The sequence below is a fragment of the Martes martes genome (genome assembly GCF_963455335.1).
Source record: "Martes martes genome assembly, chromosome: 18".
In the NCBI taxonomy this organism is placed as follows: Eukaryota; Metazoa; Chordata; class Mammalia; order Carnivora; family Mustelidae; genus Martes; species Martes martes.
The window spans coordinates 23,352,410-23,377,530 of NC_137906.1; positions in this window are offsets into that span (position 1 = coordinate 23,352,410).

Here is a 25,121-nt window from a genome sequence, read left to right on the forward strand (position 1 = left end):
GCGCCATTGCCTATATTTTGCAGAGTGCAAGTGCCAGCCCCCTGGCAAACTGGTCTGGCTAGGGCTGGTAGAAGAAATAGGGGCTTCTGAAGGAATTCAGCTAGGGCACAGCTGTCTGGCACCTGCTCTAACAATGCCATTGCCTCCTCTTGGGTTCCTGAGAAGTTGTTACATGAAGAGCGGTATCAATTGCAAACAGAGCATCATTTTGGTCTTAGGGACCCCAATGGCACCCAATGGCCAATACCCAATGGGAGGATCTCAGGAAGAACTGAAATAATAAAAATTATAGCACATTCTAAAGAACTATGACCCTTTCTACTGCCTCCTAAGCCCACATTGGCTCGCCAGCGGGCCCCATGCTTGAAATGAGTACACCATAGCAGGTACGTGGAGGAAGGGGAAGAGAGAGAGAGAGAGAATGAGCCCACAGCGTGAAGGCATGAAGCAGGAGAGAACAGATATATACATCACTAGTTTTCAAACTAGGATGTGCATGAGAAGTGCCTTGGGAGAGTGTTAAAAAATACAGATGTCAGAGAGACAGTTTAGAAGTACTGAGTTAGAATCCATATTTTTTAATCCACCTGCTCAAGTGATTCTGATACACAGTGAAGTAAGTCAGCAAACAATTGAAATGTAAGAATGCTGTGATCCAGCTCCAATGGTAGAGTCCATTCAATGCACTGGGGTTGGAATTGATCCAACTGGTATGAAGCAGTAGGCAGAGAGAAAAATGAAATCACTTCCCCCTCATTCACATGTGATCTTTAAGGACTCCTTTTTCTTAGGTTAGAGGAAGCCTTACGAGCCTACCCTTGCCTCTTTCTTCGTCTGACCAATTTACTGTTTTCAAGTATTTGTTTACAAATTCCAGATTTATGAAAAGCCAATTCCAATAAGAAGACAAAGAGAGACCTTCTGGATGGGGGAAAAAGAAGTATTTTTAAGGTGAGTCTCCAAAAGGAAGAACTTCTAGCCTGTTCAGTCCTCCCACTGGAAGGTCTGCGGCATATTAGCATGACCCAATAGTCATTGACCTCCATTGGAGCTCCCAGCCGGAGTGGTTTGTTTGTGTCTTTTCCTGAGATAGACTCTAAGTTTTAGGAAAGCAGGGACCTTGTCTGTCTTCTCTGCTGTGCCTGGCACAGTACTAGGCACATTGTAGGTTTGGTAAATGCTCATTGAACGAATACATGAGGAGATGAATGGAGAAACTGGAACGAGCTTGCTACGTCTTCGCGGGCACCATCAAGCCTGTATTCCAGACCCTTGTGACTCTGGACAAGTTGCCGAAGACTGCAGGGTCTGTTTGCTCAACTCAAGGTAGAAATAATAATAGTACTCACTTCATAAGGCTGTTCTAAAGATTCAATTAGTTATTACATGTTGAGTGTTCAGAGTAATATTGAATATTGGTTAGTGACAAATATCCACTGCCACTGAACTTGAACAAAAAAAGAAACTGAACCACATTAATTAAATTACCATGTTTTGATTTTGCTGAATTGGTTATTAAAGAGATGTACATTGTCACATAAAACATGGAGGAAAGGCATCATGTCAGAGTAAAGGTCATTACTTTAAGTTTTAAAGAAATCTAATTTGGGGCACCTGGGTGGCTCAGTGGGTTAAAGCCTCTGCCTTTGGCTCAGATCATGATCCCAGGGTCCTGGGATCAAGCCCCGAATCGGGCTCTCTGCTCAGTGGGGAGCCTGCTTCCCCCCGCCTCTCTCTGCCTGCCTCTCTGCCTACTTGTGATCTCTGTCTGTCAAATAAATAAATAAAATCCTTAAAAAAAAATTAAAAAAGAAAGAAAGAAATCTAACTTGACCAAAATGGTATCTGCTTTGGCTTGATCTTTGAAAACTTTTTGTCAAGGACTAATGGAAACATTGTCACAGTGGTCTATGTATTTTTTCTCTTTCAGAATCATGGAATGGTTTGCCACTCTCCAAAGGGACAGATGCAAGATTGAGGCTCATAGAGCTTAAAGGATTTGGTGTCTCTTTATTTGGGGTGGGCTCTGAGTTGTTAAGAAGAACTCTGAGCCACGTGGTCCTGTTTGTAGCTGGGCAGAGCCTGTGTTGGTCACTTCCACCTTCAGGGGCCATGCTGCCTCAGTGGAGAGGGTTCTATGTCCCTTGTAGGGACACCTTGTCCCCACACACTTCCTCTTGAGGTATCATTCAATAAGAATTCTCTAGAACTCCCTTGATTCCTAGCATTCAAGTGGGCACTAAGGCGAATCTTGAAGGGGTGAGAGGAAGGAGGGACCTCAAAAGTTGGAGAGATTCCTGCCCCAAGTACAAGTCACCGAACTGAACTCAGAGAGGTGGTTCATGTGAATGGAGGGTGTGAGAAAATTGTTCGCCTTATCCTGGTTTCCTCTCTCTCTGAATGGCTCCACCAAGCTCCATCACCCAAGCCAGAATTTAGACGTCATGTCCTTGATTCTCATTGTCTCCAAACTCAATTGGTTACCAAGCTCAGTCAGTGCCTCGTAATATCTCTCATAAGTGATTCTTACCACAGCCACCACTGCGATGGCCTTAACGTTGGCCTAACGTGTCCTTGCTCGAGATTCGTTCTCATGCCTCTCCCCTCCATATTCATTCCATTGATTAATCCGTCTATCCATCCTTTCATCAATCCATCCACCATCACCCATCCACCCACGGATCCATCTGCCATTTGCATAGCCACCTCTGCTTACATGGGGTGATTTTTCTAAAACACGGGTTTGAGCCTATCATACTCAGTCCTTCCTTCTCTGAAGGAATCTTACTCCTCCGTCTGCAGAAGAATATATTAAACTTGTTCAAGCTCACTACTGAGAAAACTTGAAGCTATTTGTTGAGAGTTTAGCTAAACTCCTCCATAATATGGCTACCTTGGGGCATCCCTTTGGTAAGGCCATGTGGCCTGGGGAGTGGGGTCTTGGATGATACTAGCCCTCCCCTTGAGCAAGTGCCCCAAACAGCAGCCTTCAGAGTCACAAGTAAATGTAATGTATGTAATAAGACTCCCCTGACTGCCCTTGTGATAAGCACTCTCCTCCTCCCACCCAGGGCCTTTTCTTTATGTACTTTTTCAATAAGATGCCCTCGAAGCTTACTGGACTCTTGTTCTTTTTCATTGACATTGATTACTCTGCCCTTAGTCTGGGAACCCCAAAGCACTCCACCCCTGGACCCTCATAAAAGCATGTGTCCTCGGCTTTGTCATGTACTCTTTGCCTGCACCCTGCCTTAATGTCCCTGTGTTTCCTCTTGAGGCAGGCCACCCCCATCCTCCAGGACCTGTGAGAAATAAACTTCTTTATTTCACCATTCCTGGCAGACTTTTGTGAAAGTTGCCTCAGCGCCCAACACCCCAGGGCTCTCCTTCACAAATGTTAATTTAACAGAGCCACAGCGTTATTGTTAAATCAAACAAGAGAGCCTTTAGGTAGCCACCATTTATCTGTGCCAGTGTTAGGATTATTCCCATTCTACAGGTGCAGAAATTGAGTCTCAGAGTTCTGTTCCGAGCCCAGGGCTGTGATCAGTGGAGACAGAGATTTCGCCTCCTCTTTACCACTAACCTATCCTGTCTCTGGAAGTTACCTTTTTTCCCCCAGACTCCTCTATTCTTCATCGACTCGACACACACGAAGTTCCGATACCACGTGGAAAATGGGAGTGGAGGGAGGTTTATGAAAAAGGTCCCATGGGAAGAGGCAAAAGAGAGACACGAGATGTGTCTGGAAGGGAGGGCAAGTCGTGGTGATGGAGGAGACTTCAGAAGGAGGTTAATCTCAAGTGAGTCTTGAGGAACAAGGCAATCTTGCCTTAAGGTTCAGGCAAAGAGGAGAACTTTGAGGTGGAGAGAGGGCATACCGGCTTGAATCTGTATTAGAAGGCCATCCATCTGGGAATCAAAATATATAAAGCATTTACGGAACACAAGAGCTCCCCAAGATTTCTAAAAGGTGGTCACCCACTAAACACGTGTGTGCACATACGCACTGCCCAGGCAGTGATTTTCACCCACAGGAAGCCCATTACCATTCAGCAGATACATTTGTGTGGGCCCCACAGCCAACAATGCTAAGGGGGTGACACTGTGGGGAGTCCCCGCCAAACAGACCCGGGGCCACAAACAGGAATGAATGATCCCAATGAATTATCACTGAGGTGCTCACCCTGGTTAGGCAAGGTTTCGACAGGCAATTGTCTTAGAACGTGTGTAAGTATTTATTTTAAGTGATACAATATGTCTTTTCAATCCTAGCACTATTTGAGATCTGAGATATCTACACTTCAGAAATACTGCAAATACAGAGCAAGACAAGTTTCTGGCATATCGAGATCAGGATCTTTCCCCGTGCCTGGCAAGTGGGTCCAGCAGATGCTGAAGGGGGCTGGAGGTAAGGGTGCTCTTGGCTGAGCTGTCAGTGGCTAGAGGAAAGCAGTTCCTCCCAACCACGAGTGGGTACAAGGATATAGCTGGCATTGTGGATGGTCTCTCAGCAGCCATTATTACTAACAGATTCCCCTCCCCTTTTTTTTATTCCTATGCACATGGCTTCCTAGAATAAAGACTCCTGCTAACTTCCTCCACAACTAGGTGTGATCTTGTGATTAAGTTTTGGCTAATAGCAAGCAAGTTACAGAATTACTATCACTAAAGAATATTATTCTTATTGATGAGGGAGCAGGAGGCTGGCTGAGGACAAAGCAAAAGCTGGCACCTTGCACCCCCTCTCCACCTGCTCCCCTCCCCTCGGTAATATATGTGACATTCCTCAGGCACCCCTGACTGCCCTGAAAGAAAAACAAATAGTTAACTTGCAGAGATCACAATCCTGCAAGACAGGAGTCTCCCTTGGTTTACAAATGTCCTAGAGATCTACAAACAAAGAAGTTACCTTATCAATAGCACAATTTCCAGAGGCAAATAACTCAGTTCCTCAAGCCCTAAATAAAGTTAAATTTCTTCTAAACCCAAATCTCACTAACAAGGAACACTTGATAGGAGAAATGTGAAACTTTGTTTCTAGATCTCCAAGATAGTGTCGAGAATCATTCCCAAGCATATGGCCCACTGATATACATCTAAAGGGTCTCTCAAGAAGATTTTTACTACTAGTAATAAATAACCTTTCTCCCAACAATAGCTAGCTCCTCAAGGTCCTGGAGACCTTGCTTCCAAAATTCCTTAGAGACTAACATCATCCCCTTTGTTCTCACCTACCCAACTCCTGTGTATATAATCAGCCACTCCTCAGGATAACGGGGCAGCAGCTCTTCCTGCCCACCGGTCCTGTCCCTGTGCTTTAATAAACTACCATTTTGCACCAAAGATGTCTCAAGAATTCTTTCTTGGTCATCGGCTCCGGACCTCAGCCCACCAAACCTCACCTAGGTTCTAGAACTTCATCATTATGATGCGTCTTTAAGAGGACAGAGTGTCGCTTTCTTTGCCTCCTTCCCGAGCTCGGGACCTCAGAGGTGATGGCTAGAGTCAAGGGGGAAGAAGACACAGGTGCGGGCGAAGAATGGTAAAGCAGAAAAGCAAAGGGGCCTGGTCACTACTGAGCATCATTCTCTCTTACCTAATCTTGACTTGACTTGCTTGAGAGTGAAACTCTCTATTTTTTAAAAATCACTGCCATATTGGATTACCTGTCATTCACAGCAGAAACTAATACTAACTGTATTGGGCAGGGTTTTTTTTGTTGTTGTTGTTGTTTTGTTTTGGTTCGGTTTTTTTGCTGCATAACAAACCCCCTCAAAAACTTAGTGGCTTGAAGCAACAAAGATGTGGATTTTGTTTTCTTGCAACTGGGTGCATTGACATGGTGCTTTCCCCTGTCCGGATTGGCATGGCCGATCTCCCGGCTCACCCAAGACTGGACACACTAGGGTAATTTCATTTGCGTGTCTAAGGGCTGTCTCCTTGTGAGCTAAGGTGATCGGGTGTGTCTCATCATCCAGCAGGCTAGCCTAGACTTAGACTCATTCATATAAGTGCCCCGGGGTTCCCAAGAACAGCAAGAGAGTGCAACTCCCAGCGCACAAGCAGTTTCCCAGTTTATGACCTTATGACCGCATCACCCAGGCTATGGTCCTATTGGCCAAAGCAACCCACGTGACCAAACTCAGCTCCCGGGTGGGAGGGGACAACCCAGGGCCTTGGATACCATCTCCCATGCTGTTAAAAGCAGGATGCTGTCTTTAGGAGGGGCAGAACCACATTCCCCAGGTTAAGACAACTTATTCAAGGTAGAATTGGGGCTAGTGTCTGAATATCCTAACTCTAAATCCAGCTTTTTTTTTTTTTTTTTTTCTAAAATAGCACAATGTTTAAGACCCTGGGTTCTGAATCTAGATTTCCTACGTTCGTATCCCAGTTCCACCACCACTAGATCAGTTTCCTTGGGTCAGTGTTACTTTGTCTCCATTCTTCCATCCTGTCTTCTGTCGTATAAGGGTAATAAGACCATCGGGATGTGAAGAGCTTTAAATGACTTCATGTATGTATGGCGCTAAAAACAGGGCTTGGCACGTACTAAGCAAAGATGATAGCTAATATTGCGACCAAGGTCCCAGTCCGATCCCCTGCTGGTCCCGGCCCTGTTCTGTCCTATTATGAAACACAGGCCGGTGAGGTTCCTAACAGCATAGTTTTGCTGGTAGAAATTCTGGATGCCATGTACCTCACTCCCTTGCAGAGCTAACAAGATTGGTGAGCCCTTTTGTAAGAGAAGCTCTTTACCCACATATGAGGTGCTATTATTTTTACTATTAGCGCTTGGTGCCTCTGGGATTTCCTTCAGATTTAGATGCTAGTTAAATTAGAAGATAACTATCACTCCAGGACATATCTGTCCAGAAGCGAATGCCCAGGGGTCTCCCCGGTGAAGGTTTCTAGTGCATCTCCAGCACCTGGTGGGTCCTCATGCAAAAATAGAAGGCGGGAGCAACAGACTGCAGGAAAGCTCTCATCTTTGCAGCATTGCCTTGGAAAAAAAGGGTGGAAGGCATCTAACTGCAGGTAATTAATTCTCCTGGTGTTTCTCCGTCTGTGCATCTGCTTCAGTGGCTACATTTGTTAATATCAAGCGATAGGGATTTCTTTTGGCGCAATTTAATAAAACTAAAAAATAAAAAATAAAAAAAAAAGGAAAAGGAATATTTTTGAACCACTAAGCTGGCCGCCCTAAATCTCTGGCCTGTTTGGTATGTAAAACCTTTCATCCAAGCATGCATTTTTTATGAAAGGATTGAAAACCCAAGAAATAAAACATGGGGTGCTGAAGTCATTATGCATAAGCTAGAGCCGCCCGGGCAACTGGGATCAAGCAGCCGGTCCCCGGGGAGAAGGGCAGTTCCAGGGGAGTGCAAATTCAGAGGCACTGGGCACATGCAGGGATCCAGGTGGATTCGTTGAGCCCAGAAAGAGCCAGGAAGGTGTCACTGATCAGTGGTTAGCTCCCGGGTAAAATTTGTGAAGAGTAAGAGGGATGGTCACTGCATCACCCAGAACCCTAAGCCTGCCACACCCACAGCCACAGGGCAATCAGATGTGGGCAAACACCTCCCTCATCTAAACCATCAACTACCACTGTCAAAGTAACGCTAGAACCAAGGGACAAACCCAAATATAGCACAGCTCAAGTATCATTAGCATTCATTTCTTCCCCCTGTAAAGCACAAAGTGAGTGCTCCCAATGGGGGGGGAAAGCTCTTCTCCAGTTGGAGACTGGGGGCTCTTTTCTTCAACAAGCTGTGGCCCCACCATTTGTGGAATGTAGCCTCCGAAGTTCATGTCCGCCTGGAGGAAAATGCATGGGAGCGTCTGATGTGTCCGGCCTGGCTGGGGCTGCATTATTCACGCTCCCATTTCACGGACTGACACTCAGCCACCTGACCACATCTCACTGTCAGAAGGCCTGGAAATACCGTCTCACTGTGTTCTCCACCCAGTGCTCACCCAAAGGGGTAATGGTTTTGACAAACGCTTAGCCCACCTCTGCCATGCCCTGACTTCGTGTAATCACTTGACGGCCTTATTTGCGTTTTTTGCCCTGGATGGTCCATCCAGTGGTCAGTCCAGTTCTCGACTTCAAGGATTTCCCACTGTAGGAAGAGTAATACCCAACCCCCCTCCCATGCCCTACAAAACCCAGAACAGTCAGAAATCTGCTTTCCCCTCAGACCTCGTCCTCCTGTGCCTTCTCCACTCAAACTAGTGGGCCACTCTAGCTCCATTCAGGTTCTGGAAGGACACAGGGAGCTCCTTCCTGTCTGAGGAAACCCTTTTTTATGTTTAACATATTTTATTTCGTTTTCATTTTTTTCTAGCTTTCTTGAGGTATAATTGACAAGTAAAAACTGTATATATTTAAGGTATAATGAGATGACTTGATACACATATGCGTTGTGGAATGATTACCACAATCGAGCTAGTTTACATCTCCACTAGCGCACACGGTTACCTTCGCGTGTGTGTTTGTGGTGAGATCTGCTGTCTCAGCAAATTTAAGGGTAAGAGACATTATTATTAACTACAGTCACCACGCTGGATATTAGATCCCAGAACTTACTCATCTTATAACTGGAAGATTGGACCCTTTGACCAATGTCTCCTCATTCCTTCCACCCCAGTTCCTGGCAACCTCTTGTTCTATGAAAGCGATCTTTTTATTTATTATGTTTTTAAGATTATTTATTTATTTATTTGAGAGACAGAGAGAGCATGAGGGAAGGCAGGAGAGAGGGAGAAGCTGGCTTCCTGCTGAGCAGGGACCCTGATGCGGAACTTGATCCCAGGACCCTGGGATCATGACTTGAGCCAAAGGCAGACGCTTAACTGCCTGAGCCACCCAGGCACCCCCAAGAGTTCCCTTTTCTCCATGCCCTTGCCAGTGCTGGTTATCTTTGCTCCTTGGTTTGCTGTTCTCTTTCCACAGAGCACCCTTCTCTGAGGGTGTCCACCTCCTTGTACTACTTGCTGAAGTCAAAATGTCACTTTCTAAGAGACACTGTCCTGACCGTCCTGAGGTAGCCGCCCCGCCCTCGTTCCTCTCTGCTATATCCTGTTGTATCTTCTTTATAGAACTTCAAGCTCAGGAATGATCTGGGTCATTAATGTGTTTCATTATCTATTGTCTACATCTTCTGCTAGACCGGGTGCCTGGACACCTTTTCTGGTAAGGGCCAGATAAGTAATTATTTTTGGTTTTGTGGGTCACACTGTGTCATCATAAGTATTTACCTCTGCTGCTAGAGCAGAAGAACAGTCAGGGGCAATATGTAAATGATTGTGCATGGCCCTTTCCCTATAAAACTTTGTTTACAAAAACAGTTATTGACACAGGCTCTAGTTTGCTGATTCCTGCACTGGAACCATGGGACCATGGGAACAAGGACTTTCACCACTGTGTCCTCAATGCTTAGCATGGTGACAGGTACGTCGTAAGAACTCACCCCACCCCATGTCCAGGGATTTTGACTTGGCTGTAAGCTCAATATTGAGGGGGAAAAATATTGCATGGAGAGACTCTTGCCTCCCAAACTTAGAGGTAATTGATGTGCACACAGTGTAGATTGATTCATCCCTATTCCCATTTCCAATCCCTTCTCACATGCCTTCCTCAATTAAAGAGGTTGGTAAGCCCCATTCTTTATCTTGCTGCTCACAGTTCACTTAGGGATGGCCATATAAATGGCCCCAGTCAATGATACTTAAGTGGAAATCTACCGAGCAGGGCTTCTGAAAAAGCATTCGTTTTCTGGAAGAAAAGAAACAGACTTGACCATGCGTCCTTGACATTGTGTCCTCCTTCCTGACTGTAATGCAGATGTGATGCTAAGGGGTACAGCAAGCAGCTTGTGGGCATATGATTAGAGTCCAAGGCCAAGGATAGCAGAAGAGCAAGACAGGAGGGCTGGGTCCCCAGAGTCATTCAGCTCCCGGGTGCTCCCTGAGCTTCTTGTTATTTAAGGCAACTCAAGCCCTTCCACGTTTAAGCCACTCTGTTAGGTTTTCTTTTGCTTGAAGCTCAACACATTCCTAGCTGATGCACCGTTACCTATTCTTATGCCAATGACCCCATTACCCTGCCTTTGCTCCTCCCCAGCAGTCTCAAAAGCTTAGTTTTTCTAATCACCTCTGTGCTTTTTCTGATTGTCCCTTCTTGTTCATCACCTCCTGTGAGGTGACTTGGGAATTTGAGAAGAAATTGGGAATTGGGAAGAAATAACTACATTACGCTTGTAGTACATTACGCTATACTTACATGCTTGGTCTTGGGACCACTGTGCCGACTTGGTAACCGTGGATAGCGATGCCCACCACCATCTTGCCCCATTTTTACACAGCCTGTGGGAGTGTAGGCTCTGACTCTTCTGACTTTGGGGTGATTCAGATGGCATCCTTTGCAATCACCTTCTGACATTTTAACCCTTTAGGACTCTACCCCATGTGTGGACCGCTTCTCTGATTGGTCCCAGTCCTGCTTTACGAAAGGGGGAGCCTGTGATTCTTAGATGGGGTACTTAAAAATGGGCCACTTTGACATCTTCATTAGAACCTTTCCTCAGCAGAATGGCCAGCTACCAGGAGGGTCTGAGATTTTTATTAACTTATTTCTTAATTCACTAATTCAGCAGACATGTATTGAACACTTATGTATGTGCCTGAACTCTGTCCTTGATGCTAGGGATAATATAGAAATGCAAAATCTCTTCCCAGCCTAGAGATGTTTATAGCTGAAAGTAGGTGACAGACACATAAACAGAGTATTTCAGTAATCTGGGATAAGTGTTATGAAGGAGATATCCAAAGATAGATCAGGAAGAAAGAAGAGTGGTTAATTCTGCCTGGTAGCTTGGGGATGCGATCATGGGTCCATTAACCTGGACTTAAGTATAAATCCACTGTAAATGTGGGTGGTTAAGTGGGGTCATTCCCCACCTAAGAGGAAACAGCATTGGCTGAAGTCCAGAGACATGAGTGTGAGCACTCAGGGACCTGTGAGGACACGGTCTGGGTTACTAGAATGCTCAGGAAGGAGCAGTGACTTTGGATGGTGCCAGAGAAGAAAGCAAGAGCCAGACCATGCTGGAGAGCTTGGACCTCATCCACGGACCCAGATGCATCCTGAACAAATATCCCTGAAAGCAAAAATAACACAGGGCGGGGGCTCCCTCTCTCCATTCACAAGATCAGCTTCAGCATAAACACAACACAAGGAAAATGAGTCCCGGGAGATAATCAAGTTTATTCTTATTGTACTATGGGCATTGCCAATGTAATCACTGATTTCCAATTCACAAATCCTATTTGCTGTTCCCTTTCCTCGAAGACGGCGATATATAGTGTTTTCTACTTAACTCTAAACAACATAAGCAAATCACTTCCCCCTCAGATTGGCCTTTCACAGATGGGAGCATTATTGGGTAGCTGTATAAGGATCGATTATGCCCGGGAGATCACACTGTGCTTTGGAACTCTCTCTCTCTCTCTCTCTCTCTCTCACACACACACACATACACACACGCACACACATACACACCCTGCAAGGTTTCTCAACACACGATGCTTCACACTTCTGTTGCAGCTCTGGTAGAGAGCGTGCCCAGTGGGGCGACATCAGAGACCATGTGAGGGCTTCCAGGTGGCTCAAAATCTCCCTTCTCTTTTACTATCTCTCTCTGTCTTTATGAGGCTACCTGTCTTTGTCTAGAAAGCTCACTCATAATTTGGGATTTGCTGGTACTGGATGGTACTGGATGCCTGCACTTGTTGGAAGAATAAGCTAGAAAGACCCTGAAGTGCTCTGTTGTTCCAGGTGGCTGGAATTCTGAATTTGCAAAATGGCAACTCTAGCATTCTCAGTGTCCCTCAACTCCAAGATGCTGGGTTTTAAAGACTCACCAAATTCATCATATCAAAAAATAGGATTGAGCCACAGAAGGCAACATCCTTGGCCTCTTGATTCTCTGTCATCAAGAGGCAGACCCCAATGTCTCAATGGCTGGGCATCTCATGGAAGCTTCTAGAGAGAAATTAAAGTGTTGGCCAATAATGCCTAATTCTGTAACAGCAAAAGGGTCACTAATGGTCCAACACCAAGCCAGGCATCCTACTAGCAGTCTCAATGATCTGGAGCCAACTGGGAGTGTTGATGAGGCATACACTGATTCCGTGGGGCTTATTTCTCAGCTGCTACATCCTGTGGTTGCCAAGATTCTTCTTCCTTTTATCTTGCACCCTTAAGAGGGGACATCAGCTATTCTGTTTGGAAATAAATCCTGTAGATATAAACTTTGTGGGCACTTGCAGGTATGGAATATTGAACTAGGTGCTTCGCCTGCACAAGCTGGTGATGCAGTCATGAAAAGGACACAGAGAAGGGGAATTAAAATTCCAGAGTCTACCAAGTGTGTGGCTTCAGGCAAGCCACTTCTCCGCTCTGCGTTTCAATGCCCCATCTGTAGATTAAAGTTGTTGAATTGCCTCACGATGGCCCACTCAGATGCCAGTGGGGGACAAAAAGATAATGTAGAGCAATGAAGCAGGCTGGTTGTGTGGGCAAATGTTGCATGAGCTGGCTGGAGAAGGGGAAGATGGCACACAGGAGAATGCCACCAGCACTGTATCAACACCAGCTCATTGCTTCCATGCAGGAATACAGGCCCAGTGTTCCAAGAGCTTCTGGTTTTTCCAGAGAAGCCAGTAATCTAGATTTTTATGAGAAATCTCTGTCTTTTTAAAGGTCAGCCTAACATTTTTTTGAAACAGTGAGAAAGCCAAGTAATCTCATCCATTGGCCCAATTTCAGCCCATGGGTCTCCAGAGTCCATCTTCCACAATGGCTGGCCCGCCTTCCACAATGACTGTACTTTGCCAGGATGGGCTTCCTACCAAGAACGTTGGCCATCCGTCTGTGATTGTTTAAAAAATAAAGCTCTGTCCTTTAGCTGAGTGATTTGGGCGAGTCACTTCACCTCTCTTGTAGAACGGAAAACAATGAGCCCAACTCATGGCGCTGCTGTGAAGATTTCAGGATGTATCTAAACTACCCTGCTTGGAGTACAGCCGTGAGTTACCCTACTTCTCCTTCTTCACCCCTTCCCTTTTGAGTTTCATTTCCTCATTCACTCACTCAATAAATAATAGTTAGGTACCAACTGTGCCTGAAATACAGTAGTGAACAAGCAAGTCAAGTTCTCTGAACTAATGGAATTATTGATAACAATGCAAATAGTCATTATTGGATGCCAGCCATATTCCGAGACTATATTTAGTGCTTTATCAGCATTAGCCCTTTTACAGTTGCCATTAGTCTATGAAGTATCTGTCATTCATACTTTACAGATTCGAAAAACACAGGACTAGAAAAGGGATAGATTACTTGCTTCAGGTTACCCAACTAATAACGAGAGAGCTTTGTCTTGAACCCAGTTCTGCTCCACCTAAGGCATTTAATCAAACAACAGTGACTTCAAGCTGGTGGGACAGGCTGGTAAATGAGCCATAGAGTACAATGGGATAGAGACTAAGAGAGGAGAAATAGGGGAGAGGTTGTGGGAGCACAGAGGAAGGGTACCTATTCCACTGTTCCAGTTGGGGTGTGTGTGTGTGTGTGTGTGTGTGTGTGTGTGTGTGGTGGGAGTCATGGTCAGGGTCAAATGACATGTAAGCCAAGGTCAGAATCCCTGGGGCCTCTCTCCAATGGGGAGCAGGGGTGTGGGTGCGCACCCACAGGGATGGCTGATGGGGCAGAATCTGCTAGGTGTGCAAGCACAGAGACATCCTTCTGGACTTCCCCACCTTACCTCTCTCACGTGAACGATCTCAATGCTTCAAATATCCTGAGTAATCTATTGCAAAGAGATCACTGAGAGATGGTGGCAGGGAAAAAGGGCAGTTCCTTAATACGGCATCACAAGAGAGGTTACCCTTCTGGGAAACGTGGTGACCAGCTGCTCTTCCAAATTCTGCTTATTTCTCTTGCAGGATTTGTTCTTTGAGAACAGTGGTCCCATCCCAAAAGCTCTGGGCTCAGTGACTGGGGGTGGGGTGGATAGCAGGGGAGGTAGGATGGTCTTGGTGAAGACCATGGGCTCTGCCATCAGACTGTCACAGTCTGATGAGGCCTTAACTTTTCCCTGCCTCAGTTTCCCAATCTGCCAAATGGACTTCACAACAATAGGGCTTATCTCTTCAACTAATTGGGAGGGTGAAATGAGAGAAGGACATGGAAGACTAAGCAAGGAGACTCTGCAGAATGGGTGCTCATAATGGGTACTTGTTGATTAAGGAATCTGGAAAACCCCAAATCAAACCCACCTTCCCTCATTCAGCAAATGCTGTTTGAGCATCTTGTGTATCTCACACACACACACACACACACACACACACACACACACACAGTGATTTTGTCATTCAAATTTCATGATAACCTTGTGAGATAAGAGTTAGATGAGCCCTTGATATCCTTGAAGTTTTCAAACTCTGTTCTCTGAAGGGGAAAGTAGGTGTCATGCCCCCTCCCCCCCAACTCTACCTCATGGCCTTTGCAATTTCTCCTGCCTGGAATGCTTTCCTTACAGGTATTAACAGCATATACTCTCAATTCTTTCATATTCCTGCTCAAAAGCTACCTCTTCTGAGAAGCCCTCCCTGACCTTTTTTTGTAATATAGCACCCCTGTTACTCTTGCCCCTTACCCCTATTTTTCTTCATATCTCTACATACCAGCTGACAGATTATCTACTGATCCATTATTCATCTATCTATCCATTATCTCTCAGCTATCTATTCTCTTATCTATCATCTGTTCTCTCGTATTTGACTTCACCACTAAAACTGAAGGCAGGACTTTAGTTATGGTTATCCTGGACTCTATCTGCAGTGTTTGGGGTGCAATATAGTTGCTCAATAAGTGAACTGATACATGGATGGATGGATAGATGGATGGATGTAGGGATGGATGGATGGAAGGATGGATGGAAGGATATGTAGGGAGATAGATAGGTGACTGGATGAGAAGATGAATGGATGAATGAATGGATAGGTAGATGGGTAGATGGGTGGATGCATGGGTTGGGTGGGCTGATGGGTGGAAAATATCTGGGATTTTGAGTCAGATAGGCCTGGACTGAATCCTAGTTGTGTCTCTCAGTTGCTCCTGTTCCACGTATCCCATCTCTACCCAATTCATTGACATCACTTGGACCGTTGTCTCGAAGCATTGAGTTAGCAGAATACCCTGTTACTTCATGATACATCTTGTCCAGTGTTTGAAAGCAGTGTCCTGGGGCACTGTCTAGTTTTACAGAGCTAAAGGGGCCTGTTTTCTTCTCACTCCCAGACTTCAAGTAGAGCAGACCTTTTTTTTTTAAATCTGTCATAAACATGCAGATTCTGCATGATATTTCAGTTGATTAAGAAAGGTAAACTGCTATAAAATGAAGCACACTCTGATATCCAAATATGATCTAACCATTTCATTTTATGAGTAATGAAATTATCCCAGATATATGAATTTGCTTCTGCCAAAGTCTCATAGGGATTCATGTCATAAGCAAGACCTGGCTTACGTGTAACTCCAAGCACAATTTTCTTTCCATGGTGTAATTCATTTATTCAATCGTTTAACACACATTTATTGGGCACCTACTCTGTCCTGGATCCAAATCTCATCCCTCAATCCTAGGTGCTGGGTGTATAGAGACGAACAAGACAAGCAAGTTTTCTTCACTTTTAGAACCCCCAAAGAACAAATAATTAAACCAGATATTCTGACTAGCAAACTAAAGAACATCAGAGTGATGGTGGAGATGGTAGGCATTCCAGGAACCCACTCTATGGACATTAGCTACAAATGAGCCGGAGTATAACCAGTGGATCCTCCCCAGTGAGAAAAAATTTGCTTCTCCCAGAAGAAAATGAGTTTGGTTAAGCACTCAAACTCCTACCCCTCCCATTTCCTCTTCCTGTCCAAGTCCTCGGAGCTTTGCCAGCAAACCTGCTCTCGGGAGCCTGTGCTGAGCAAGATGGCACATACGTTTTGTTGTTGGCTAAGCCTGGGGTCTGGTTTTGACGAACACCACCCCCCACCCCCAGCTGACATGTATGTTTTAGTGCTCAATGGTCCCAGGATTGGATTTTTATCAGCCTCGCTGCCTAATTTCCATTTAGGGTACTCCAACTTCTGCCAGATTCTTTCGTGTGAGTTGGTGGGAAGTTTAAGCTTGGATGAAGGGACAGTAAATTAATCTGGAAAGCCTGCATACATGTAGACACACAGCATGAGCAACTGCACCATTCAAGATGGCTTTGTGGTAAGGATGGACCAGGGGCAACTTTGAACATGGCTCCTGTTGGTAGGGCTAATAGTAATGAGAGATTGTGGGAAAAAAGACTACTCACTGGAACTGAAGTCTGGGAGAGTCCCTGGCACCCCCATTTTGGGACCTTGAAGCAAACAGTTTTTTTTTTTTTTTTAAAGATTTTATTTATTTATTTGACAGAGAGAGAGACCCCAAGTAGGCAGAGAGGCAGGCAGAGAGAGAGGGAGAAGTAGGCTTCCTGCTGAGCAGAGAGACTTATGTGGGGCTTGATCCCAGGACCCTGAGATCATGACTTGAGCCGAAGTCAGAGGCTTGACCCACTGAGCCACCCAGGCGCCCCAAAGCACAGTTTTAGAGAAATAAGAAACATAGCTGATTCTTTCTAGATCACATTGGAGAGTGTGATTTTTTTTTTCCTTTAAATTCTGTCATCACCTGCGTTACACTTGGTAACCACTGGATGCCTGTCTTCTGAGCTTCTGTTTAGCTTATTACTCAAGACTATGATGCCTAACTAAGGAAGCACTCATGAAGCTCCTACTGTGTGCACAGCTGCCTGATAAAAAGGGATGAAAAAATCGAAGCTATGATTCCCAGTGCCAAAGACGTCTCCAGAAGATGAGCCATCACTGAGCTAAGATGATTTCCAGTGTGCGGTGGCTAGGGAAAGCTATTGGTGAAGTATATTCACTAAAAGATATAGGGAGTGGTGGTAAGGCCCTGCCCTTCACCTCTACAAACCCACCTCCATCCTATCCTGCCCCCTGGAGCCACCACCCCAGGAAACAGTGGTTTCTCTGATGCCTCCACCGAACACTGTCTACACTTTAACATGGTATCTGCGTTATCACTGTATTTGGTTCTCAGCTCTAAGTGAGAGAAACTGAACTTCAAGTAACCGAAGCACATAATTCTTCCCATACTGCATTGTTATCCCTCAGGCACAGTTGGATCCAGGAGCTCCAACAATCCCATCTGGGCCCTCGCTTTTGTATTGTGTCGCCTTCACTTTCAGATTAGCTCTCCTCGATGGGTGCACGTGGCAGCTTCACGGTAATACCGCTCCAGCTCAGCAACTTCAGCAGAAAGGGGCTGTTTTTATACTATTCCAACAAGATCCCAGGATTGAAGCTTACTGGTCCAATCTGAGTCCTGTGCCCCTTCCTCCACCAATCACTGTGGCCAGAGGAATGGAATATTCTGATTGGCCAATCTGTGATGGGTTCCTGCCCTGCGGCTGGACAGTGGGGTCGATTCTTCTCATGTCACGTGAGGTCAGGTGCTGTTTTCTGAAGGTGTAAAAATAGATTCTAGAAGAGCAAAAACCATCAGTGCTCATCTCACCATCTCATCACCCATTTCACATCCGCCTTATTTTATAGTTATTTTTGCTTCTCTCCCCTCCCAGAAAAAAAAAGCTTCTTCAGGCCAGAACCACATCTGTTTCAGTGTCTCCTGCTTGACCCTGGGGAGTGCCTTCCATGTGGCAGGTGCACAATAAATAGGTCTCTAATGGAGTAATATATATCCACGCTCTTCTTTTTACTTTGCTTGGTGTAATTACATTAAGAATCCCTGTGTGGAGGGAAATGCTCATTTCAGCACTCATTTCCAACAAGTACATCTTCATGTAAAAGGCAAAGTCTTCAAAGCTTGTATAGCTCCTGGTTTTTATGGTTAACAAATAAAGTTGAACAAAATTAATGAATGTGTCAAAATTTCTGAGGCTTTGATGACTCAGACTCATTGGGTAAATGTTTCCATTGAATGAAACAGATTTATCTTTCCATTGTTCATAACTGTGGGTCATTTAATAGATGAGGCTGGCTGCAGCTTCTGTGGAGACAGAATACTGACGTGGGAAGAGAGAGGATAGCAAGTGTTTCCCAGGTATCTGGAAGGTTCGGGCTCAAAATGTTTAATTAAAAGTTAAGACGGAGAGTGCAAGAAAGTTTTCGTTGTAGAGGCTTAGACTCGGGTTAAGACCCTCGGATGAAAGAGTCTAGTCCAAGTAAGGGGATCCTTTTCGTTACAGGGATCAACCAATGGGTTAGAGAGAAACCCCAACCCTCTTCTGGGGAGAGCTCTTAAATTCAACCACTGGCCTAACTACGTAAGAGTTACTCAAGGAGCTGGTCAAAAATACGTGTTTTGGGGCTCACTTTTTTTTTTGTTTTAACATTTTATTTATTTGAGAGAGAGAGAGAGAGAGAGAGCACGAGCATGAGAAGAGGGAGGATCAGAGGGAGAAGCAGACTCCTTGCTGAGCAGGGAGTCGGATGCCGGATTTGATCTTGAGACTCCAGGATCATGACCTGAGCCAAAGGCAGTCGCTTAACCAACTGAGCCACCCAGGCACCCGGGGCTCACTTCTAAGATAGTGATTTAATATGTGTGTGGAATAGGATGCAGAGATCTGTTTATGGAAAGTACCCTGGTAAAGCCAGATGTGAGAACTTCTGTCTTTGGGGAGCTATGCACCGTTCCTGCAGGTCACGGAGGGTAGAAGCTGAGCAGCTCTCGGAGTTGGCAGGGTTGGGGTGAGAATCTCAGCTTGGCCCCTTACTGGCTGGGAGGCCTTGGGTAGCGAGACACTTCAATTCTCCAGTGCTCGGGAGAAAAATGAAGACAAGCATATTCTTCACCTCCAGAGTTGTGTGAGGATGAATACGGGTAATGTACATACAGAGCAGAGTGCCTGGCATGACATCATCATCGTCGTCATCATCATCACAACCACAACATGCATTTATTGAGCACTTACTGTATGCCAGATCCAGTTCTCAGTGCTGTCCAACGATTAACCCATTTTATTCTTACAACAATCCCATGAGGTAGGGGTTATTATTATTCCCATTACATAGATGAGCAGACTGAGGCATGTAGAGATAACATAACTCTTTCTTGAGGGGACAACTTCACCATAGGAGCCATATAGGTGGCAAAAAAAAAAAAAAAATCTTGAGTGGCAAGAAAACACCCCTCCCTAGACAGAAGGTCATTTGACTTAGCAGAACTGGGTGGGAGCACAGTCCTCAGGGGCAGATTTGCAACATGAAATAAATCCAATTTAATGTCTGCCTATGTCGGCAGACATTTTCTTCTAGGCTCTCAGCCTCTCAAATCCTTGGGTGTGGCCTTTTTTTTTTTTTGGAAGAGATTCAATTATTCTGCACATTCATGCCTGCGCAGCTGGTGACTTAAAGCTGCATTTGCCTTAGGGTCTTGTCACTTCAAGGGTCAGGTGAGGTTTTCTGCCCTTCTTCCTCAATTGCCATGCAAGTCACTGCTTAGAATGCCTTGCTCTGAGATTCCCCAGAATGTAATATGGCACAGAGGTAGTGGCCCAGCTCAGAGGAGGGCATCCCTGCTGGTTTGCAGCACAGAGAGTCAGCGGAGTGAGTGAAGCCAAGACGGATGCCTGCTGCCTCCCTCCTGGTCCAAGAGAGAGAGACGCATCAAAGAGCTCCTTGCAAAGGCAGGGCCCAGGCTCCCAGGCAGCCTGAACACCTGCACTGCTGCCTGAGAGAGAGAGACAGAGAGAGAGAGAGGCATCTGCTTCCTTGGAAATCAATTACCAGGGCCCATTTAATGAGCTGCTTGCCTCCAGGGTCCATTTAATGAGCTGCCTGCATCTCATATCAATTCCGATCGACATGCGGTTGGTCTTGCTAGTCTCCCTGGGTCCACAGAACTGGATTTGCGCAGGTGAAAGCAAGTTCCCAGACCCCAGACCAAAGGATGGGATCTCCCCTCGGCCCCTCCTCAGGGGCAGAGACTCTTGTCAGTGTCTAAAATTCCACCATTGCCATTCATTCCTTTGGGCTTTAAGACCATCTTTGATCTTCTGTCCTGTTCTTTTTCTTTTCCATCACTTATTAGATTTCTTGTAAATCTCAGAAAAGATTGCACGCCTGCTTTAACTAGACAAACAATTCAAAAGCATTTAAAGGAGTCGATAATTTCTTCCCTTACTCCTTCTAACTTTTTCTCCAACCCCTGGGAAAGACAACAGTGGCTCTCGTTTTTGTGCCTTGTCACAATTCTTTTTAAAGTTCAAAACACATGTACAAATATGTATGCATGTTTGCAGATTTTTTTTTCGCTGCTGGACTTGGATCATATTACATATGCTACCCTGACAGCTTGCCTTTTATTTTTCACTTATCATACCAGAAATTCCTGCAGATATATGATGAGACCAACTCATCCTTTTACACAGCTGCATAGTATTTCACAGCTGGGATCGACATCATGAATCCAATCATTCTCCTACCGACAGCCCTCCAGCCCATGTTCAGGGTATTTGTGTGTGTGTGTGCTTGACATTTCAAATGATGCCGCAATAAACATGCTCGTGCTTCTGTAGTTTTATTTCTGTAAATCGTCCTAAATGGAGATTGTGATATCAAAAGGTTTATGCCTTCTTATTACAAGAGGTATGGCCAGGTTAATTCCCAAAGAGCAACTAAGGCTTCCAACAGGAATATGGGAATGCCTGTTTTCTAACACACATACTAGCATAGGGTATTATCAGTCTTTTCTTACTTTCATTAATCTGACTGATGAAAAGTGGGATCTCATGGTTGTTTTGTTATGCATTCTTTTTGCTATGAATTTGTGCATATTGTTGTAGAGGTAAATGTATTTTGGTCTTAATTGCTCTTCATATGCAATTATTCTTTTTCTTAATGATTTTATTTATTTGTTTGAGAGAGTAAGAGAGATTGTAAGCGGCAGGGGAGGGGCAATGGGAGAGGGATAAGCAGACTCCCCACTGAGCAGGGAGCCCAATGCAGGACTCGATCCCAGGACCCTGAGATCAGGACCTGAGCTGAAGACAGATGCTTAACCGACAGAGCCACCCAGGCGCCCCACATACAGTTATTCTTGAAAGGTATAATGCCTCAATGCCTTGTTCACAATTCCTTGTGAGCTCAGACTGAGGTCTTACAAGAGGAGTACTACAACAAAAGCAGGAATAAGAAACCATTCTGTATTTCAAAATCAGGGACCTGGATTCTGTCAATGCCAATACCTCAGGGATGATATCATGTTGTAGTTTTGCAATGAGTTAATGTCAGTGGAGACACAGTAGAAGGGACCCCCAGGCTCTCTCTATTATGCCTTACAGCTGCATGTATCTATGATCATCCCAAAGAAAACGTGTAATTAAAAGTTTTGTCAGAAACCAATTCTGTCTGGTCTAGTGGTATTTCTTAGGAAAATCTGTGTTTTCTTTAGTTGAAGAGCTGCAAGGAATGCCACAGAGAATATGATCTTATCACTTGAATGTTCATTTCCCAACAGAACCTCTTCATCAACTACATGGTTTAGAGAGATCTTTGATATGTGTCCAATACATCAAAATTTAAAGAAAATTCACGTGTCAACTAGGCATTTATATCATACCTAATATGTGCCAGACACTGAGGAAGACCTGAGAATACACTGCTGAACGAGACAGCTCACTTTCATGAGGGGGAGGACTGATAACATACAAGCAGGTTAAAATTGAAATAAGCTCATTTTTTAAAAATAGGCTCATTTTGAGAGCCTTGGTGGCTCAGTTGGTTAGGCGACTGCCTTTGGCTCAGGTTATGATCCTGGAGTCCCAGGATTGAGTCCCACATCGGGATCCCTGCTCCTTGGGGAGTTTGCATCTCCCTCTGACCCTCTCCTCTCTCATGCTCTCTCTCACTCGCTCTCTCTCAATAAATAAACAAAAATTAAAATAGACTCATTTTGAGATAGTGATACACCCTATGAAGGAAAATACAGGACAGGTCATCACAAAGGGGCAAGGAAGGTTAACACTGGATCAAATGGAGAAAGCATTCTGAAGGGACAGTGTCAAGCTGTAAGACCCAAATAATCAGAATACACAATGTCAGACAGAGATCTGTGGGTAGCATCTTCCTGGTTGAGGGAACAGCATATGTAAATTCTTACAACTGGAAGAAGCTCAGAGACCCCAAGGAACAGAACTCCTGCATGTGCGGATCATTGTTGGGGGTGGTGACTTGGACTTAGGTTAGGAGATAGGCAGGGACCTGGTGCCATAAGGCTTTTCAGACCATGGTAAGGAGACTGAACATGGTATAGTCATTAGGGAGACAGTGAAGGATTTAATTTTCTTAAAATATTTTTTAAATTTACTTGTCAGAGAAAGAGAGCACAAGCAGTGGGAGCTGCCCGCAGAGGGAGAAGCAGGCTCCGTGCTGAGCAGAGAGCCCGATGTGGGACTCTATCCCAGGACCCTGGGATCATGACCTGAGCCGAAGGCAGATGCTTAACTGGCTGAGCCACCCAGGCGTCCCCCAGTGAAGGATTTAGGCATGAGGTGAGGGTGTGTACTTTGTGTTTCTAGAGGAGAACCAGAGTGCCTGTGTAGAGGATAGACTGAAAGTCATACACGAGAAAGACTGATAACTAAAATGGGAGGCTAGTGCCATGTTCCAGGTGTGAGAGTTTAGATGAGGTGCGTGCAGTAGACACAGAGAACGTCAGGTGATTCAAGTGTATATTTTGAAGCGAGAGGAAGATGGAACTGTTAATGAGTCACATGTGGAGAGTAAGAGAAGAAAAGTTGTAGAAGATTCTAAAACTTGGGGTTTAAAAAAACCCAGAGAGAAGGCCATGTCATTTCAGGGGGTGGGGAGGCTTAGCCCAGAATCAGATTTGGGGCCAAAATCAAGAGTTCCCCTTGATTACTTCTGTTGGTGTCCAGATAGATGTGTCAATCTCATCACCGAAGAGATGAATCTAGAATCATACAAGAGGCTTCAACAGCACCACAATGTTATTTGAAGCCACTGGGCTGGAGACCAGGAGAAGATAGCTCCGGGTTCCTGGTGTGTTCAGATCTGTCTGCAGAATTCAGATTTGCACATATAAATGCACACACAACCTGTCCACTGAGAGGTCAAAGAGAACCTCAAGCTTACAATGTTCAAACCAGACCTCTTGACTTTCCCCCCAAAACTGCTAGACCCAGCAGCATCCTAGTGTCAGTTTCTGTAATCCAGTTCTCCAGCCATCAGAGAAGGTAAGGACAATCCTACTTGTAGATACAGGTGACCCTTGAACATGGGTTTAAACTGTGCTTACGTCCATTTTATGCCTATTTTTTTCTTAGTAAATACAGTGCAATATTGTAAATGCACTTTCTCTTCCTTATGGTTTTCTTGCTACCATTTTCTTTCCTCTAGGTTACCTTATTGAAAGAATACAGTATATAATACATCTAACATACAAAATATGTGTTGCTAAACTGTTTACGTTATCAGTAAGATTAGTGGTTAAGTTTTTGGAAAGTTAAAGTTTGTGGATTCTTTTTACCATGTGGGGATCAGTGCCCCTAACCCTCATGTTGTTCAAGGCTCAGCTGTATGTATAAATTCTATACATATGCTACTGAACTCTTAAATTCAGAAATTGTCATCATTAAAGTTTATGAAAGGTTTTAAAGAATAAGATTACATGTGAGTAAACTTCACTGAAGAAAATGACAAAATTATGTCTATTTCAGGTGATTAATTTTTTTAAAGACTTATTTATTTGTTTGAGAGAGAGAGAGGGCGTGAGCAGGAGGAGCAGAGGGAGAGAGAAACCAGTGCAGACGCCATGCCCAGTGTGGAGCCCAACACAGGGCTCAATCTAACAACCCTTGAGATCATGATCATTATGGTTTTATTCTACCATGAAGCAATATTCCAAAGCAAAATCGGTGCTGAGGGTGAGGAAGAAATTCTTGACCTCGCTTTCTCTCTCTCATTTCTATATGTAAACCATCATCTATGCAAACTCTGACCACGTCTTACCACCTCTGCTGACAACCCTGTTCTCTAAGCCCCAGCATATCTTGCCCCTGTGATCTAATCACCTGTATGGTCTCCTAGCTAGTCTCTCTACTAGTTGTTGACATAAAGAGATCACAATCACTCCTCTGCTCAAAACCCACCAGTGGCTCCCACTTCACTCAGAGTAGAACTTGAAATGCCCATAGCAGCTTTCCAAGACCTGCATGATATTATCCTCATTGCCTATTGGACCTCATCTTCTGTCCTTATCACCTTGCTTACTTTACTCCAGCTACCTGTCTTCTTGTTAGTCTTCATTTGACACAGACATGTTTCTGCCTCAGGGCCTTTGCACTGGCTGTTTCCTCTGCTGGAACACTCTTTCCCCCAGGTCTCTGCAAGCCTTGCTCCCTTATCTTCTTACCTTCTTCAAATATTTGCTCAAATATCACCCCTCTCCCCAACCAGAACTGCCCATTCTCTGTTGTTTTTTGTATTGTGGATCACCTTTTACCACAGTATATAATTCAGAAAAAATTTTTATTGTCTATATCCTGTTGCTGAAGTGTAAGCTTCTTAAAGACAAGGGGTTTGTCCCTTTTATTTACAGATGAATCCCAAATACCTAGCATAAGCACAGAATAGGAAACAATAAATCTTTACTGAATTAATGAGAAATGCAAATCCCTTGTAGATACATGTGATTATCTTCTTAATGATCCTTAAGAGTTTTTAAAATCTCTGTTTAACTGTGATTTCTATTCCACTTCTCTGAGAGGTGGCTCTCGTTTTATTCATTAATGGAATACTTAAGGGGGGTATCAAAGATTCTTGATCTCAATTACAGTTCTTGAGTCGTTTAGGAAAAAAACTGGCTGCACTGCAGTTTGGTTGTCTCTGTCTTCCCCTGTACTGTCACTGGACAGGACTCATCTGATGAGATGGGCCACGTGATGCCACGTGAGGC